A 19,808-nucleotide genomic window follows, 5' to 3' on the forward strand; every position below is an offset into this window, starting at 1 on the left:
AAAACATCAATCAGAGGTCCCTGTTCTCTGCTGTTGCACTTATGTGCTTCCCTCTCTCCCCCCATTTTGTCTCCCGCTCCATTTTTTGTATGTTTTGTGTGTCCGTTGTTTTGTTTTTTTTGTGATTGATGTTAGCTCTGACACGAGCCTCGATATTGTAAACAAACCAAAAGAAAATGATGAAATACAGCACTGAAGTATCAGGAAGAACCCAAATAGACAAAGATGGAGTCAACAGGAGGAACCTGGATAAGATTGGTGTTTCGGCTGCTACTGCTCTAATCAAGGTGTTCTCTGAACTCTAGTTTCTCATGTAGTACTTATTCCCAATTCATGTAATTATGAGAACGACAACACGAAAAGAAAACACTAAATTATAATACGGATGCATGAACCCTCCAGTTCTGGCTCTGTGAAGAAGATCCCACTGCTCACTGGTCTTTTTGGGGGATACAAAGTCGAGACTTTTGGTGGAGTTAAAACAGAACGGAAAGGACTGAAAAGGAAAAAAATGACCGCACTGCCGTCACATCCTGCGACGCAAAATATATATTTTCATCTTCTCTGTCGACTCAACTCCCTCATCCTTACTGTTGAAGGTATTATCTCGGGGGGGGGGGGGGCTTCTTGGTTTGGTTCAATATCAATTACGAGTCTGACGGACAGCTGGGTCTGGTTTCAGGCAACTGGTACACTCTCTCCGAAAAGGAGCGGCAGGAAGGATCACGTTATTATCTTCTCAGTGGGGTATATAGATTACAGTAGTTCTAGGCTCAGACCTCAAAAACATCAATCAGAGGTGTATTCGGTCAGAAAGTTTCCGCCCTCCCTATCTCTCTGTAGTAACAAACCTTTTGTTCATAAAACACCTATATGTGGTCATTCGAGGTACGGGACTTTGTCATTAAGCGCAACAGAATTGGCTTTAAAAAATCTGGCAATGGGCCAATTCAAAAATTACGTAACGCTGTTCAAAAAACACGTAACACTATTTTTTAGGGAGGCACGTGTACGGGCTTGATTAAGCCTTACGAATAATCTAACACTCGACCCAAACAAAGCCGGATGGTGTATTATAATCAGCAGAGGCCTATATAGACCTTGTGTGCTAGGCCCGGAAAACGAGATATGGGCGGAGTCAAGCGACAGATGTGGTTGTGGTCCGGCAGCTGTCCGACCAATGGGTGCACATTTCAAGAGTCGACCCCCAACAATAACCCCAACAACAACAACAAAGAATGGTTTTGAATAGGGGATATAATCTGAGATGGTGGTGAACAGCTATCTTGAATATATGGAAAGAAGAATGACATTGTTGAGAATGTGGAAGTTGGTTCCACAGGTGGGAAAAAGAGGAATGGATGAGTGGGGGTGAGCAGTGATCCTGGATTTTGGGAGGCTCACCTTTTGGGATGGTGGCAGGGCCCAATTAAGAGCTTGCAGAGCCCTCATCCATTTTTTGTGTTCTCCAGAGTTATTTTGAGCACAGTGTGGGTTAAGGTGTTTTTTTTTGTTTGTTTTTTGTTTTTTATTGTACACAAGATCGAGGCTCGTGAAAGAGCTAACATTAATCACACAAAAAGACAAACCGACACTCAAAACAGAAAAAACAAGGGGAGCGGCAGACAAGATGGGGAGAGAGGGGGAAGGACACAAAAGAGAGGGGGAAGAGGGGGAAGGACACAAACACAACATTTGAGAGCAGGGACATCGGGAGGACTTGGGGGGAGGTGGGAGAGGAATAAAACATATGAACACTGCAAGGACTCTGGGGTGAATTACCGGGGGTAGAAAAGATCAAGGTTTTCGATGGGGGAAGATAAGAGATGGTGGTGAACAGCTGTTTTAAAGACCTGGAGGGAGGAGTGGGATTGAAGGGAGTGGGGGAGTTTGTTCCAGAGGCGGGAGAAAAGGGGAATGAAAGAGTGAAGGTGAGCAGAGAGCCTAGACTTTGGCAGTTTAACCATAAGAGGGTTGCAGGCAGATCTTGTGCGACCTGAAGGAATATTGGGGGGACAGAGCACAGAGAGAGCTGGGGGAGCAAGGCCGGAGAGGAGTCGGTAGAAGACAGAAAGACCACCAACCTGCCTGCGGTGAGTGAGTGAAAGGCCCTCGGTGTTGACTACATCGCAGGAGATTCCAATGATTCTGAAAGCTTTGGCCTCAACAGCGTGAAGCCGAGCAAGGTGTGAGGCAGGTGCACCAGCCCAGAGGGGAGAACAGTATTCCATTGAGCTGCGGATGAAAGCCTTGTATGTGGTGAGGAGCTCAGGTGTGCCAAGGAAGGACTTCGCACGACGGAGGATGTCCAGTCGGCGACTGGCTTTGGAGGCCAGCTTGGAAATGTGGTTTTCCCAAGAAAGATCATGGCAGATAGTGAGACCCAAAAGCTTGAGCGACAGAACTTCTTGGAGAGGATTGTTGAGAAAGTAGATGGGAGGGTTGTCCAGTCGGTCCTTTCGGAGAGACATTGTAAGAGTGTGAGATTTGTCAGGATTGAAAGACATGTTCCACTTGTTTGACCAGTCTGTGATTTTGTCCAGGTCTGCAGAGAGTGAGGAGGCTGCAGACTGCCGATCTGAGGGATGAGGCATGGAGCGACAGAGAGTAGAGTCGTCAGCAAAGAGATAGAGAGGATTTTCAAGAGAGTCAGAAAGATCATTGATGAAGACCAGAAAAAGCACAGGGCCCAGAACACTACCTTGGGGAACTCCAGCCTGAACAGGAGAAGGAGATGAGAGAAACCCATTCAGGGCCACACGTTGACTACGACCAGAGAGGAAGTCCGCCAGCCATGCGTGGAGATTTCCATGGATACCAAAGGAGGAGAGTTTGGTGAGCAGAGCAGGCTGCCAGACCGTATCGAAGGCACGTGAAATGTCAAGGGAGGCAGCTCTAATTTCCTGTTTGGCGTTGAGGACCTCCATCCATTGTTGAGAAAGCAGAAGCAGCATGTCCAGAGTAGAGTGACCAGGTCTGAAATCAAATTGATGATCAGAGATCAAGCCATTGGAGAAGAGGAAAGATTTAATATCTGAAGCAATGATGGATTCCATGACTTTGCTGATAATTGGGAGATGGCTGATTGGTCTGTAGTTGCTGGGATCTGTTTTTGCACCTTTTTTGTGCAAACCGGTGATGTTGGCTGATTTCCAAGCAGATGGCAGATGACCTTGAGCAAAAGAGAGGGTGAAGAGAACAGAAAGAGGGAGTGAAAGAGCAGAAGAACATGATTTTAGGACCCGTGGGCTGATGCCGTCAGGACCAGTTGCAGAATCAGAGTCGAGGGTTGACAGAAACTTTTCCACCTTGTCAGGAGGAAAGGACACAGAGTCCAGGAGCAGCTGGGTACGACTGGGTACGGTGGGTACAGAGAGGGATGGGTTTGGGACACAATATTTAGAGGCAAACACAGAGTTGAGGCATTCAGCTTTTTCACGTGCGGAGTCAGCCGTTAAGCCATTTGAGGTGAGGGAGGGGATGGAGGGGAAACAAACACCAGAAACAGATTTGACCAGACGCCACCAGGATTTGGATGAGGGAGACAGATAAGAGAGTTCGGTCTTGAGAATGGTGAGATATTGTTTCCTGGCTCTCCTGAGGGTGGACACACACTTGTTTCGGGCTTTGTGAAAGGAAATGAGATTTCCTTCCGTTGGATTTGCTTTCCAGGAGACGAAAGCAAGTTGTTTCAGGGCAACAGCCTCACCACAAGATTCCATGTACCATGGATGGGAGGAAGGGTATGACAACTGAAGACGAGATGGTATAAATCTGGGCATGAGAGAGAGCAATTTACTTTGAAAGAATTCCCAGGATGAGTTGATGTCAGAGGCGGTAGAGATGGGAGACCAGTGCAGATGATTGATGGCTGCTTGAAGACCGTGCCAGTTGGCCTGAGTGAAATGCCAGACTCGCCGACGCTGAGGAGGCTCTCTGAGAATGGTTAGAGAGATGTCCACTTTGACAAGCACATGATCAGATGAGCCGATTGGAGCAGAAGAAGAGCAGCAGACATTTTCAGGGAAGTTTGTCATAACCAAATCCAGAAGAGAAGATGCTCCGTTGACTGAGATCCGGGTCGGGAAATTGACAGATTGTGTCAGTCCCAGTGAGTCGCAGAAGTCCTTTGCTAAAGAGCCATGGCTGGTGAGAGAGGTACCCACACCCAGCCAACTGGCATGGTGACAATTGAAATCACCACATATGAGGAAGAGAGAGTTGGGATGGGTAGATAGAAGTTGGTCCATATTATCAGACAGTGAGATGTAGATGGAGTCATCGCTGTTTGGTGGACGGTACAACACACATATGAACAAAAGGTGGGAGCAAAGGGGAAGCTGTAGCCAAAGGTATTCCTGGGGGTGAGGTGGAGAGAGGGCAGTGGAGGGCGAGTGAGGAAGAGAGTTTTTTTATAAAGATAGCAACCCCACCTCCAGGACGAGGCTCAGGTCTATCATACCGGAGGAGGGAGTAACCTGGGAGAGATACCAAGGCATCAGAGACATCATGAAGGAGGAAAGTTTCTGTTCAGCAGATCACATCTGGTTTGTCAGAAGCAACCTGTATGGAGAGGTCAGTCAAGTTTGAGCGAAGGCCCCGGATGTTTGAGGTCCATACCGTTAATGAAGAGGAAGGGGGAGCATCGGGTCCAGAACAGGGGGGGGGGAGGGGTAGGCTGTGTAAGATGTGAAAGAGGAGGAAGAGGTAGGGAGAGCTGTTGAAGGTGTGTCAGAGATTTCAGAGATTTCAGAATAGCTTGGAGAAAGGGAAGAATGGGGCGGACAAAAGGTTTGATGGAGATTGGGTGAGGCACAGTGAGGTGTTATTTGAGGAGGGGGAAGAGCGAGGCAGAAGGTTTGGGGAGATGAAGGTGAAAGTTGGAAGGGGGAAGAAGCAGGGAGGATGCTTTGAGGAGGAGGGGTGAGAGGGGAGTCTAGGAGGGGAGGAGCGAGGGAGAGTCTCGGAGGGGAGGGGTGTGGGGGGAGTTTAGGAGGGAGGGGAGGGAAGGGGCAAGGGGGGAGATTTGAAAGGGATGGGTGATGGGGAGGATTTGGAGGGGAGGGGTGAGATTGGATTTTGAAAAGTGTACGATTCATGGGAAACGAACATTTTTTGCAAAATGAGTTTGAGACCTTCGAGTCAAAAATACGTTTGAGGACACTGGAGGAGGGATGGAGTTCTGGATAGTTTAGGGAATGTAGAAAGGAGGAACTGTAAGAGATGGTATTATATATATTTTTTGGAATGAATAGATTTGGTAAGCAAGACGAAAGCATCCTTTTGTAGGAAAAGAAGAAAAGGGTGTTATAATATATGAGAGAAAATAGTTGTTCAGGGGAGAGATTATATATTTCTAACCGCGTGATCGCGAACGAAGAACGAACGAACAAAAAGAACAACAAATAAACGAATAAGACCTGGGAAGGAAATCTTTTTTTGGGGGTTTTTTTTTTTTTTTTTTTTTGTGAGTACAGATATTAAACAAGGAGGTACGGGGTGAACGACTGGTACGAAACAGAGAACGAAAATAATTTCAGCGCATTCGACGAATCGCTGAGAGAAAAACAAAACCACAAGGTCGGAGACGGTACGGTAGTCTAAGCCTACGAGTACTAGGCCGCAGAATACTCGATACCATTAACCGACGATTGTGTATACATGTACGAAAAATTAGCACCGAAAATTTTCCAAAAGATACGCTATAGGTACATACACCGAAAGATAGATACAGTCTCGACAAAAACACGATTGTGATAGATCACTTAGCTTCGAGAGCGTGAGCGCATGGAGCAGCTTCGAAAAGACGTGACCTCGCCGTGATCTGAACTTCTATGAACGTCTCGTTCGTCTCGAGAAAAGACGTGACCTCGCCGTGTTCTATGAACTCTCTAGTTACCTCCATCACGGAAGATGGAAGGAAGTAATGTTTTCACTCCTGTCTGTCTGTTTATCTGCTGTGAGCAGGATATCTCAAAAAGTTGTGGACGGATTCGGACGCAATTTGGTGGACAGGTTGGATGTGTGACAAGGACGAATTGTTTAGATTTTGGTGAAGATCCGGACCCGGATACGAGAAAAAAAATTTAAGTGATTCTTCATCAATGATAGATGGGTCCCAAAAATACATAGGTTATGGGTACTGTATCTCAAAAGGTTATGGGTAGATTATGACAAAACTTGGGATCTTGGGAAACTCTTATGTGCATCCACCTTTGGATGTAAATATATTGTCCGGTATGTGGATAAGCTGCATATTATAGCAAGAAACCCCCCCTCCCATCCCCCCCCCCCCCCCCCCCCCCAGTGGTAATGAAAATGATCAAATAGTGAAGCAATCTGGTGGTCCAATTCTAAACGACAATGCATCTCAAAATGCGAAGCCCGTCCACATCCGCTTTGTACTCGAACTAAACTTGACAAAAACGACAAACACATTTTATTATTTTGTGGTCTCCATATCCCCATAATAAAGGTTTGTTGAAGATTTGATGACAAAAGCTCAATTAGTAAAAATGTTATGGCCTGGACACACAGCATGAAGCTCGATAGTAAATAAATAAACAAACACAGGAGCGATTTAAAAAAAAAACTGGCCGTCTTGTGCTTGACAGGCTGTGGTGGAGAGAATCGAGCGTGGAGTTGGAGAGATTTATAGTCATTATGACTTTGCCGTTTCACATTTTGACCCAATTATTAATTATTTTCTCCATATTCTCATAATAATGTACAATGTGCAATGTACAATGTACAATGTGTGCTGAGTGGGTTCATCAAAAATGTAGTGGTTTGAGAGGGTCATTAACCAGTGTGGCAGCTACATTCAAGTGTAAGGTGTGCACAGAGGGAGCTGCAGATGGAGGAAATGTTGAGTTGGATCTTGGAGACGGCGTGAAGCTGGAAGGTGTGAAAACATTTTGTTATCGAGGAGACATGCTGAGTGGAGAAGGTGGATCAGACTCGGCAACGGTTGCTAGAGTGAGATGTGCATGGAAGAAGTTTCGGGAACTGAGTGGCGTGCTGACGATGAGGGGAGTGTCGTTGAAGCTGAAGGGAAAGGTGTATGCTGCATGTGTGAGAAGTGTTATGATTTATGGGAGCGAGACATGGGTAATGAATGTAGAGCAGCAACGAAGGCTGGAAAGGGTGGAAATGCGAATGGTTCGGTGGATGTGTGGAGTATCGTTGAGAGAGAGGAAGCCAAATGATGAATTGCGAAAGATGATGGGAATAGAGCCTGTGATTGATGCTGTGAAGAGAAACAGTTTAAGATGGTTTGGTCATGTGTTGAGGAAGGATGAAAGTGACTGGTTGAGAAGAGTGATGGAAATGAATGTGGAAGGAAGTAGAGGATGGGGAAGACCGTGAAAGACTTGGCTAAAGATGGTCGAAGAAGAAATGCGGGCAAGGGGGTTAACAAGGAGAGATGCAGAAAATAGAGCAAAATGGAGAAGATTGTCATGGGGACCGCAAGGCTAACCCCCGCTCTTGCAGGGAAAATGGCCTTAAAATGCCTGTTGTTGTTGTTGTTGTTGTATATTCTCATAATAAAGGTTTGTTGAAGATTTGATGACAAGAACTCAAATGGTTAAAAAAAACTAGCCGTCTTGTGCTTGACACACTGTGGTGGAGAAAATAGAGGCTATTTATAGTCAGTATGACTTTGCCGTTTCACATTTTGACCCAATTTTTTATTATTTTCTCCATATTCCCATAATAAAGGTTTGTTGAAGATTTTATCACAGAAGCTCAATTAGTAAAAATGTTATGGACTGGACACACAGCATGAAGCTCGATAGTAAATCAATAAACAAACACAGGAGCGATTAAAAAAAACTAGCCGTCTTGTGCTTGACACGCTGTGGTGGAGAGAATAGGGCTACTTATAGTCATTATGACTTTGCCGTTTCACATTTTTACCCAATTTTTTATTATTTTCTCCATATTCCCATAACACCGGTTTGTTGAAAATTTGATGACAAGAGCTGAAATGGTTTAAAAAAAAAAGTTGGACAGATGGTGTGGACAGACAGACACACAAACAAACAAACACACACACACACACACACACACACACACACAAGCGATTGCAAAACACTATCTCCAAGAATCCAAATGAAAGCTGCATATAGGACACAGAACAACCACCCAACTCATTATTGTGCGGAAAATGGTTCACTCCACTTCTCAGCCTTTTGCTGGGAGATTTTGATGATGACCCAGCAACCTCCTCCACATTCATTTGTGCGTAATGGGATGCACAGTGTCATTCACACAAATAACAACACTACTATAACACAGCACTGTGCACTAAAGCCTTTCCCTTACAAGGTCGGAAAACGTGCCAGATAATAAATTGGACAAAACATGAAATCAATAGCACATTGATCGAAGTATACTCACGGTCATGGTAAGAAAGGAAAAACTGTCGTTTTAGGTGTTAACCCTTCATTAGAGCAGCAAATTGGACCACTGGAGTTTGTACAGTTGGTCTCTCACCCATTATCTTCCATTTCCTCCGTGAACCTCGACCCAGACCCAGGTATATAAAATGATGGTGCATTATACAGTACTCTAGCCCAAGGCCCAGCGTATTGATGTATCCTGACTACGACATCAAAAAAACTGGTATTGGTTTCAGGAACATAATAACGAAGAAAAGGATAAATCATTTCAGATAATTCAGGAAAGATTAATCTACCAAAATAAAACTGTTTATACAAAATGGCTCATATGTTTCTCTCACCCTGAACCTGAACCATATATATGCACTGTATATAAATATATATATATATTTATTTATTTATTTATATATATATTTATTATATATATATATATATATATATATATATATATATATATATATATATATATATATATATATTAATCTACCAAAATACTCACGGTCATTCTGTACACGGTACACCTGTGTACAGAATCGTCGGTCTTTCTCATCGTGTATTCTGAGGCCTAAGTGTAGTACTAGGCTACTGTGTCCAACCTTGGCTTTAGGCTTTGTTTTTGTCTCAGCGGTTCTCCGATCGCGCTGCAATTTTTTTCCGGTCTCTGTTTTTCACGGTCTTTTCATCCCATACTTCCTTGTTTTAAAATCTCAAAAAAAACAAAAAAAAAACCCAAAAACATTTCCTTCCGTTTTTATTCGTTTATTCGTTCTTAGTTGTTCGTTCGTTCATTCTTCGACCACGCTGTTTGTGATCACGTTGTTAAAAAATGTCTCATCTGAACCCTGAAGACCTGTATTCTGTCATATTCTATAACACCTTTTTCTTCTTCTTCTATAAAAGGATGCTTTCAACTTGCTCACCAAATCCATTCATTCCAAAAAAAAATTCCATCTCTTATAGTGCATCTTTCATTCATTCCCTAAACTCTCCAGCACTCCATCCTCCCTCCAGCGTCCTCAAACGTATTTTTGACTCGAATGTCTCAAGAAACTCATTTTGCAATAAATGTTCGTTTCCCATTAATCGTACATTTTTCAAAATCCCATCACCCCAAAATCCCATTACCCCTCCCCTCTAAATCTACCCCCTTTCCCATCCCCTCCAAATCATCCCCATCACCCATCTCTTTCAAATCTTCCCCCTTGCCCCTCCCCTCCAAATCTTCCCAATCACCCATTCCTTTCAAATCTCCCCCCACACCCCTCCCCTCCGAGACTCTCCCTCGCTCCTCCCCTCCTAGACTCCCCTCTCACCCCTCCCCCTCAAAGCGTCCTCCCCGCTTCTTCCCCCTTCCAACTTTCACCTTCATCTCCCTCAACCTTCTGCCTCGCTCTTCCCCCTCGTCAAATAACACCTCACTGCGCCTCTCCCAATCACCATCAAACCTTTTGTATGCCCCATCCTTCCCTTTCTCCGAGCTATTCTGTAATCTCTGACACACCTTCAACAGCTCTCCCTACCTCTTCCTCCTCTTCCACATCCTACCCTACCGCTCCCCCCCCCCCCCCCTGTTCTGTATCCGATGCTCCCCCTTCCTCTTCCTTAACAGTATGGACCTCAAACATCCGGGGCCTTCGCTCAAACATGTCTGATCTCTCCATACAGGTTGCTTCTGACAAACCAGACGTGATCTGCTTAACAGAAACTTTCCTCCTTCATGATGTCTCTGATTCCTTGGTATCTCTCCCAGGTTACTCCCTACTCCGGTATGATAGACCTGAGCCTCGTCCTGGAGGTGGGGTTGCTATCTTTATAAAAAACTCTCTTCCTCACTCGCCCTGCACTGCCCTCTCTCCACCTCACCCCCAGGAATACCTTTGGCTATGGCTTCCCCTTCGCTCCCACCTTTTGTTCATATGTGTGTTGTACCGTCCACCAAACAGTGATGACTCCATCTACATCTCGCTGTCTGAGAATATGGACCAACTTCTATCTACCCATCCCAACTCTCTCTTCCTCATATGTGGTGATTTCAACTGTCACCATGCCAGTTGGCTGGGTGTGGGTACCTCTCTCACCAGCCATGGCTCTTCAGCAAAGGACTTCTGTGACTCACTGGGACTGACACAATCTGTCAATTTCCCGACCCGGATTTCAGTCAACGGAGCATCTTCTCTTCTGGACTTGGTTATGACAAACTTCCCTGAAAATGTCTGCTGCTCTTCTTCTGCTCCAATCGGCTCATCTGATCATGTGCTTGTTAAAGTGGACATCTCTCTGACCATTCTCAGAGAGCCTCCTCAGCGTCGACGAGTCTGGCATTTCACTCAGGCCAACTGGCACGGTCTTCAAGCAGCCATCAATCATCTGGACTGGTCTCCCATCTCGACCGCCTCTGACATAAATTCTTCCTGGGAATTCTTCCAAAGCAAACTGCTCTCTCTCATGCACAGATTTATCCCATCTCGTCTTCTGTTGTCATACCCTTCCTCCCGTCCATGAAACACGGAATCTTGTGGTGAGGCTATTGCCCAGAAACAACTTGCTTTCGTCTCCTGGAAAGCAAATCCAACGGAAGGAAATCTCATTTCCTTTCACAAAGCCCGAAACAAGTGTGTGTCCACCCTCAGGAGAGCCAGGAAACAATATCTCTCCGTTCTCAGGACCGAACTCTCTTATTAGTAAGGGAAACATATGAAAATCTGTTAACTAAATTGTTACCAAAAAATTTCTTCACCAATATGTTTGTAAAGGTGTGTAATAACATGTGTTAAAATGTTGAAGGTCAACTCCCGTGGGAAACCCAGAAAAAAAGCTGTTGAATTCGGGTACCGAAAAATTATTTTCGAGAATTTTTATTTTTTTAAATCGGCCCTTAAGTAACTTATGAGGGGTCAAATAAGGGTTTTTCATGATTCTGAGTTGATTGTTAACATTTATATTTCACCACAGACACTCCTTTGTGGAAAAATAATTTCTAAATATATCTCATTTTCTACTTTGCAGGACATGGAGTCTAGCAATATGGATGAAGACGTTACTCCACCTGTGCATCATTAGCATCAGCCGTGCACGCTCGGATACACCAGCTGAAAGGCTCATACAGGCAACTCCAAAGGGATACTCAACTTTATTGAAACAAGCAGAAACTGTCGAAAATGTTACTGTTGTGGAACGTATGAAGGAGGCTCAAAAGGAAGGAAAACTGAGGTACCACCAGAAGTGTAAAAATGATCTGTACAACAACTTTGTTGCAACCACCAAGAAGTCAGCTCAAGCATCAAAGGCAGAGAAAGAGTCATCAAAGTTGAAGAGAAGACGCACTACTTGTTAGTTCAGTTCATCAACTGGCTGCAGTTCTAGAAGATCACAGTCAGTTGACCTCCTGTATAAGGATGTATGCATTCTTTGCAACCAACCAGCCCAGCTCTACAAAAATAATCCAGCACAAGCTAGAAAGAAATACAGAGTGCCAGATAATTTGACTGCAGATACACTGAAGGCAAGCTTGCTGAAGACAGCACGGAGTCGCGGGGATGACTGGGGCACTGAAGTCACTGGACGCCTGGAAGGGATCAACGACTTGGTAGCAGAAGAAACACTGTACCATTTGCGATGCAAACTTATGTTTGCGAGAGGTGACAGTTTGTCCAAGACTGATGAGGAAGGAAAAGGAAGAGAGGACAGAGGAGTATTGATGAGGAGCGAGAGGCAGTTTTTATTGAATTCTGCGAATGGTTAGACTCAGAATTAGAGCATGGGGTAATGAACATGGACCAAGTCCATGAAAAGCTGCAGGAGTTTGATCAGTCACCAGAGAAGAGCCTTTCTTATTCAAAGCATTGGCTAAAGATAAAACTTCTAGAGAAATACGAAGACACCTTGTATTTCACAACACAGGAAAGAAGGGCAGATGTACTCTGTCTCAAAGATGGCACCGACAATATTCTGCGAGGGCATCATGGTAATCTTGACCATGGAGATGAGAAGACTCAAATCATAAAGACGGCACTCAAGTTCATATCCAATGATATTGCCTTGATTGATTTAGGTCCAAAGTCATACCCCACCACACACAGTATGACTGACATCGATAGTCAGCTGACACTTGTTCCTGCAAGCCTTCAGATGTTCTTGAGACCGATTGTCAAGACAGACGAAAGAGTTGCCGTTTGGGGGCAGAATTTTATTAAGGCCTGTCGACCTCGGTCTGGAGTATTGCCACACCAAATGGGGCTTGCCATACAACTTGATCACAAATTTGGGTCAAAATGGATGCTCAACAAGTTCCACCGGCTGGGATACACTGAGTCTTACACGGAGACACAAAACTACAAATACTGCTTCCTTAATAGTAGGAGTGGAGATGATGTTCCAGATACTTCTGGCACTCTTGACACCATTGTGGAGGAAACCGATGAACAGATCAATGATGAGGTTGCGGTTGATGCTGCGCTTGAGGATCAATCAGTGATGACAGCCAAAGTGCCAGCCAGTGAAAGTGAATTGTCAAGTAATGATCAGGTGGACTTTATGGAGGTTGGGGAAACAAACAATGCAGTCACTCAGTTTGTTGGAGACAATATAGATTTAAACATTGTCTCTATTCACGGAAACACTCCCTTTCACTCAATGGGTTGGATCGAAGTCACCTCTCCGGCACCACCTTTGCCAGATCCACAGACAACAGCAGCTTTCCCCCGGGTGAAGTTGAAGGCACTCGACAAAGCTAAGATCCTGAGAGGAACTGAAGTAAAGATTATTCCATTTACGAACAGGAAACAGATAGGAACGAACGCGATCATGTTTCTCCCCCTCGCTGAGCTTTCCTCCTCCCTGGCTCATGATCAGCCACTCCTCACTCCAGGTGACACACTCTGGGCAGCGGCAGGAGTGATCAAACCAGAGACTCTACCTCCAACAGAGGGTGCAGCTGCACAACATTCACTCCGTGCCTACCTACAGACCCAGGACTGGATCCTTCTACAGAGCATGTCTCTGAACCCCAGTGACTATGGATGGACAATAGGTGTGCATGGGTATGAGCCAGTTCCAACACTGGACCCCACGGCTCCTGAGGAGCTATTGCAGTTCACGAGCTGTAATTGTCATGGAGATTGCAGCAACCGGCGATGCAGCTGCAAGAAGAATGGGGTCACGTGCATCTCGGCCTGTGGAGTCTGTAATGGCATTACATGCAGAAACTGCAGTCATGATGTTGTTGAGTCTGAAGAAGACATAGACAATGACTGTTGAAACTTCTGACATTGTGAATGAGAAATAACTCTTGAGTATTATATATGTATGTGAAATAAAAGCTACTTTGTGTGTAAATGTAAAAGTGAAAATATAAATGTTAACAATCAACTCAGAATCATGAAAAACCCTTATTTGACCCCTCATAAGTTACTGAAGGGCCGATTAAAAAAAATAAAAATTCTCGAAAATAATTTTTCGGTACCCGAATTCAACAGCTTTTTTTCTGGGTTTCCCACGGGAGTTGAACTTCAACATTTTAACACATGTTATTACACACCTTTACAAACATATTGGTGAAGAAATTTTTTGGTAACAATTTAGTTAACAGATTTGTGAAATATCTCATAAAATGCCCTTACTATATCTGTCTCCCTCTTCCAAATCCTGGTGGCGTCTGGTCAAATCTGTTTCTGGTGTTTGTTCCCCCTCCATCCCCTCCATCCCCTCCCTCACCTCAAATGGCCACACGGCTGACTCCGCACGTGAAAAAGCTGAATGCCTCAACTCTGTGTGTGCCTCTAAATCATGTGTCCCAAACCCATCCCTCTCTGTACCCACCGTACCCAGTCGTACCCAGCTGCTCCTGGACTCTGTGTCCTTTCCTCCTGACAAGGTGGAAAAGTTTCTGTCAACCCTCGACTCGGATTCTGCAACTGGACCTGACGGCATCAGCCCACGGGTCCTAAAATCCTGTTCTTCCGCTCTTTCACTCCCTCTCTCTGTTCTCTTCACCCTCTCTTTTGCTCAAGGTCATCTTCCATCTGCTTGGAAATCTGCCAACATCACCGCTTTGCACAAAAAAGGTGCAAAAACAGATCCCAGCAACTACAGACCAATCAGCCTTCTCCCAATTATCAGCAAAGTCATGCAATCCATCATTGCTTCAGATATGAAATCTTTCCTCTTCTCCAATGGTTTGATCTCTGATCATCAATTTGGTTTCAGACCTGGACACTCTACTCTGGACATGCTGCTTCTGCTTTCTCAACAATGGATGGAGGTCCTCAATGCCAAACAGGAAATTAGAGCAGTCTCCCTTGACATATCACGTGCCTTCGATACGGTCTGGCACCCCGCTCTGCTCACCAAACTCCCGACTGGGCATCCTCCGTCGTGCGAAGTCCTTCCTTGGCACACCTGAGCTCCTCACCACATACAAGGCTTTCATCCGCAGCTCAATGGAATACTGCTCTCCCCTCTGGGCTGGTGCTCCTGCCTCACACCTAGCTCGTCTTCACGCTGTTGAAACCAAAGCATTCAGAATCATTGGAATCTCCCGCGATGAAGCTAACTCCAAGGGCCTCTCACTCACTCACCGCAGGCAGGTTGGTGGTCTTTCCATCTTCTACCGACTCCTCTCTGGCCTTGCCCCCCCCCCAGCTCTCTCTGGGCTCTGTCCCGCAAATATTCCTACAGGTCGCACAAGATCTGCCTGCAACCCTCTTATGGTCAAACTGCCAAAATCAACACTCTCTGCTCACCTTCACTCCTTCATTCCTCTTTTCTCCCACCTCTGGAACAAACTCCCTCACTCTCTTCAATCCCACTCCACCCTCCAGGTCTTTAAAACAGCTGTTCACCACCATCTCTTATCTTCCCCCATCCAAAACCTTGATCTTTTCTACCCCCGCTAATTTCACCCCAATTCCACTTTTTTGAAATACCAACTTCTGTCCTGGAAGTCATTGGTGTCCTTGTGTTTTCTACTTCTCCCTCCACCCCCCCCCCCCCCCTTCCCATGCCTCCTGCCCCAAAGCCCTCTCCCTTCCACACATCTCCCTGCTCTCAAATGTTGTGTTTGTGTGCTTCACCTTCTCTCCCCATCTTGTTTTCCGCTCCCGCCTTTTGTGTGTTTTGTTTGTCTGGTTGATTTGTTTGTGAAGTAAATGTTAGCTCTTTCACGAGCCTCGATTCAGTACACAAAAATAATAATAATAAAAAAAATATATATATATATAAATACTGAAACGCAAAAGAAACTTACCACCTTTGAAACCTTTAAATATCAACAATAACACTGCGTGTAGTAAATGTGTGAACTTATTTGTGGACAATAGTGTCCTCGCTGTCAGACAAAACGGTCACGGATGGTCACTTGAACCTTCAATGGTCACTTCATAGCACAGCTGTTGAACAGCCGTTTTGACTGTCAGTGATTAGCCAAGGGGTACGGGATCATTTTAATGAGCTGCACGTGATGTCTTGATATTGGCTTTAAAAAGGCCAGTGCAAAATGGGCATTTTGATCGAAACATTTGACCATTTTGACCAACTTCAAAAAGACCGAAAACACAAAAGAAACTTACCACCTTTGAAACCTTTAAATATCAACAATAACACTGCGTATAGTAAATGTGTGAACTTATTTGTGGACAATAGTGTCCTCACTGTCAGACAAAATGGTCACGGATAGTCACTTGAACCTTCAATGGTCACTTCATAGCACAGCTGTTGAACAGCCGTTTTGACTGTCAGTGATTAGCCAAGGGGTACGGGATGATTTTAATGAGCTGCACGTAATGTCTTGATATTGGCTTTAAAAAGGCCAGTGCAAAATGGGCATTTTGACCGAAAAATTTGACCATTTTGACCATTTTGACCAACTTCAAAAAGACCGAAAACGCAAAAGAAATTTACCACTTGTTTGAAATGTAATAAAATTGTAACAGTTCAAAATAAAACAAACCAACAATTGCTAATTGAAACATTGGCATTTTATTGATGACATGTCAAGTTTTTGACCAAGATACACCATCTCATCAGTTTGTTCTACAGTACAGAACAGCACAGGGTGCAATGTCAGTCCCCTTTCAATAGCGTGTATGGCCACCATTGTTTTGGATACAGGCAGTGCATCGTCGGCGTATACTGCCTACCAGTCTTTGGATGGATTGCTGCTGGATTCTGTCCCACTCAGTCCTCAATGTCTGAAGCAGCTCTGCCCGTGTCCTGGCCCTGCCAACTACGCGTCTCCCAAGCTCATCCCACAGGTGCTCGATGGGATTCAGGTCAGGGGAGAGCGCAGGCCACTGCATGGTGTTGATGTTCTCGCCTTGGAGAAATGCAGTGGTAAAGCGAGCAGCATGGGGACGAGCGTTGTCATGCTGAAAGGTTCTCAGTTCTGGGTGGTCTAGCAGGAATGGCAGCAGATGAGGTCGCAGGTTGTTATCCACATACCGCTGGGCGTTAAGATTCCCATCCACAACCACCAGTGGCGTCCTGTACCGGCCTGATATGGCTGCCCACACCATCACACTTGGGCCACCCCACTTGTTGGCTTGATGCACGCAACAATCGGCATATCGCTCGCCAGTTCTTCTCCAGACACACTCACGCCCATCAGGACTGTCCACACAGAACCTTGACTCATCGCTGAAAGCGACCTCGTTCCACTGTGCCAAGGTCCACCGCTGATGCTGCTGGCACCATCTCTGACGGTTGCGGCGATGGGCAACCGTCATCACGGGGCCTCTGTATGGTCTTCTGGCAGTCAGACCATAGTCATGCAGTCGTCTTCGTGCAGTATCATTGGAGATCCGTGGGTTTGCACGCCCCGGAGTTTCTGCCGCAGTGCGGGATGCTGGACGGAATCGATCCCGCAGGTGACTTCGGACCATCTGCCTGTCCTGCCTTGCAGTGGTGACTCTTGGCCTCCCTGATCGAGGTCTGTCATCTGCAGAGTTGTGGAGGGTGTCTCTGTCCACCAGGGCCGATATCGTCTGGTGTGAACAGCCAAGGCGACGTGCCACCTCACGGTAGCTCAGTCCACCTTGCAGCATGCCCAGGGCACGCTGCCGTTGATCCCTTGACAATCGTGGCATGTTGATTGAAATGCCCATTTTGCACTGGCCTTTTTAAAGCCAATATCAAGACATCACGTGCAGCTCATTAAAATCATCCCGTACCCCTTGGCTAATTACGGACAGTCAAAACGGCTGTTCAACAGCTGTGCTATGAAGTGACCATTGAAGGTTCAAGTGACCATCCGTGACCGTTTTGTCTGACAGTGAGGACACTATTGTCCACAAATAAGTTCACACATTTACTATACGCAGTGTTATTGTTGATATTTAAAGGTTTCAAAGGTGGTAAGTTTCTTTTGTGTTTTCGGTCTTTTTGAAGTTGGTCAAAATGGTCAAATTTTTCGGTCAAAATGCCCATTTTGCACTGGCCTTTTTAAAGCCAATATCAAGACATCACGTGCAGCTCATTAAAATCATCCCGTACCTCTTGGCTAATCACTGACAGTCAAAACGGCTGTTCAACAGCTGTGCTATGAAGTGACCATTGAAGGTTCAAGTGACCATCGTGACCGTTTTGTCTGACAGTGAGGACACTATTGTCCACAAATAAGTTCACACATTTACTACACGCAGTGTTATTGTTGATATTTAAAGGTTTCAAAGGTGGTAAGTTTCTTTTGCGTTTCAGTATATATATATAGATATATATATAAATATACTCGTATATACTATATATTATATGTATATTTTTATATACAGTACATATATATGCACTGTATATAAATATATATATATATTGTTACGGATCTCAGAGACGGCACTCCCCTTAGCAAGGGGGGGTTAATCCCCTTGGCCTGTTGAGCCGGCCGTCTCTTCTCCTGGTACTTGTAACGCTCTTTTGCGGGGTGGGATTGATCAGGGTTATTGGTCCAGGTGTTATCCCGAATACCTTTATCAATCCCTCCGCAAAACAGGGAGACAAGTACCGCTCGAACCACGGACAAGATGGTATTTGCCGAGCGGTTTAGCAATCCGCGGTTCGAGCCGTTATCAATTGACTAAACCCGATTCCGAGGGTTGGCCAAATCGTGCCACAGGTATTCAATCAGGAAAAGACTAAAGCAATCGGGGAAGAATGAAACCAAAAGGGGTAATAAATAACAGATATTTATTAATTATTTACAAAACCAAAGAAACCAAAGGAAGAGCAACGGAAGTAATATACAGGACGAAGAAGAAGAAGATACACAGGGCAGCCTTAAACAGTCTTATATTAAACCACAGACAACAAAAAGGACAGACAACAGTCTTACACGACAAAGGAATTGCAGGCAGGAATGGCTGAAAGCAGGTTCGGAGGAAAAGCTCAGCGAGGAGGTCCGCTTCAAATCCACGCTCCGGGCTGGAAAACGAGCAGCCGGCAGCGGCCCCACGTATATGGTTTCAGCAGCGAAAACCCGGCAGGCAGCGCGGTTTATGTTGCCGCTGTCTTGGCGACCCGAGCGCACCGACTCTTGCACCCCAACGATGCTCGTGCTCAAAAAAGCTGCTCGGTGCGCCTCTCTCCCTCCTCTCTCAGTTCTTCCTCCTCGGTCCTCTCTCATGAACCTCCTCACGCATCTCTAACATAAACCTCCTCACGTGTCTCTCTTGAACCTCCTCACGCGTCTCTCATGAACCTCCTCACGCTTCTCTCTGTAAGCAGTCCCTCGCAGTTGCTTTTATTGCTGTCGGCCGTATCAAGCCGCGGGCTCCGATGGCACGCCTACCGGTTCGCTCACCGCGGTGCTGGTTGGCCGGATCACGGGCGTGACATGTCGACTCGTCATCGGAGGTGGAGTCAGCCAGCCCTGTATATTACTTTCGTTGCTCTTCCTTTGGTTTCTTTGGTTTTGTAAATAATTAATAAATGTCTGTTATTTCTTACCCCTTTTGGTTTCATTCTTCCCCGATCGCTTTCGTCTTTTCCTGATTGAATACCTGTGGCACGATTTGGCCAACGCTCGGAATCGGGTTTAGTCAATTGATAACGGCTCGAACCGCGGATTGCTAAACCGCTCGGCAAATACCATCTTGTCCGTGGTTCGAGCGGTACTTGTCTCCCTGTTTTGCGGAGGGATTGACAAAGGTATTCAGGATAACACCTGGACCAATAACCCTGATCAATCCCACCCCGCAAAAGAGCGTTACAAGAACCAGGACCAGAGACGGCCGACTCAACAGGCCAAGGGGACTAACCCCCCCCCCCCCCTCTTGCTAAGGGGAGTGCCATCTCTGAGATCCGTTACAATATATACTCGTATATACTCTATATTATATGTATATTTTTATATGCAGTACATATGACTCTCCCTCTTTGCCAGTTTCACTCAGCACGCGTGCATCCGCTCTTGACCCTCTC

Source organism: Myxine glutinosa, chromosome 11, assembly GCF_964187855.1.
Source record: "Myxine glutinosa chromosome 11, kmMyxGlut1.1, whole genome shotgun sequence".
In the NCBI taxonomy this organism is placed as follows: domain Eukaryota; kingdom Metazoa; phylum Chordata; class Myxini; order Myxiniformes; family Myxinidae; genus Myxine; species Myxine glutinosa.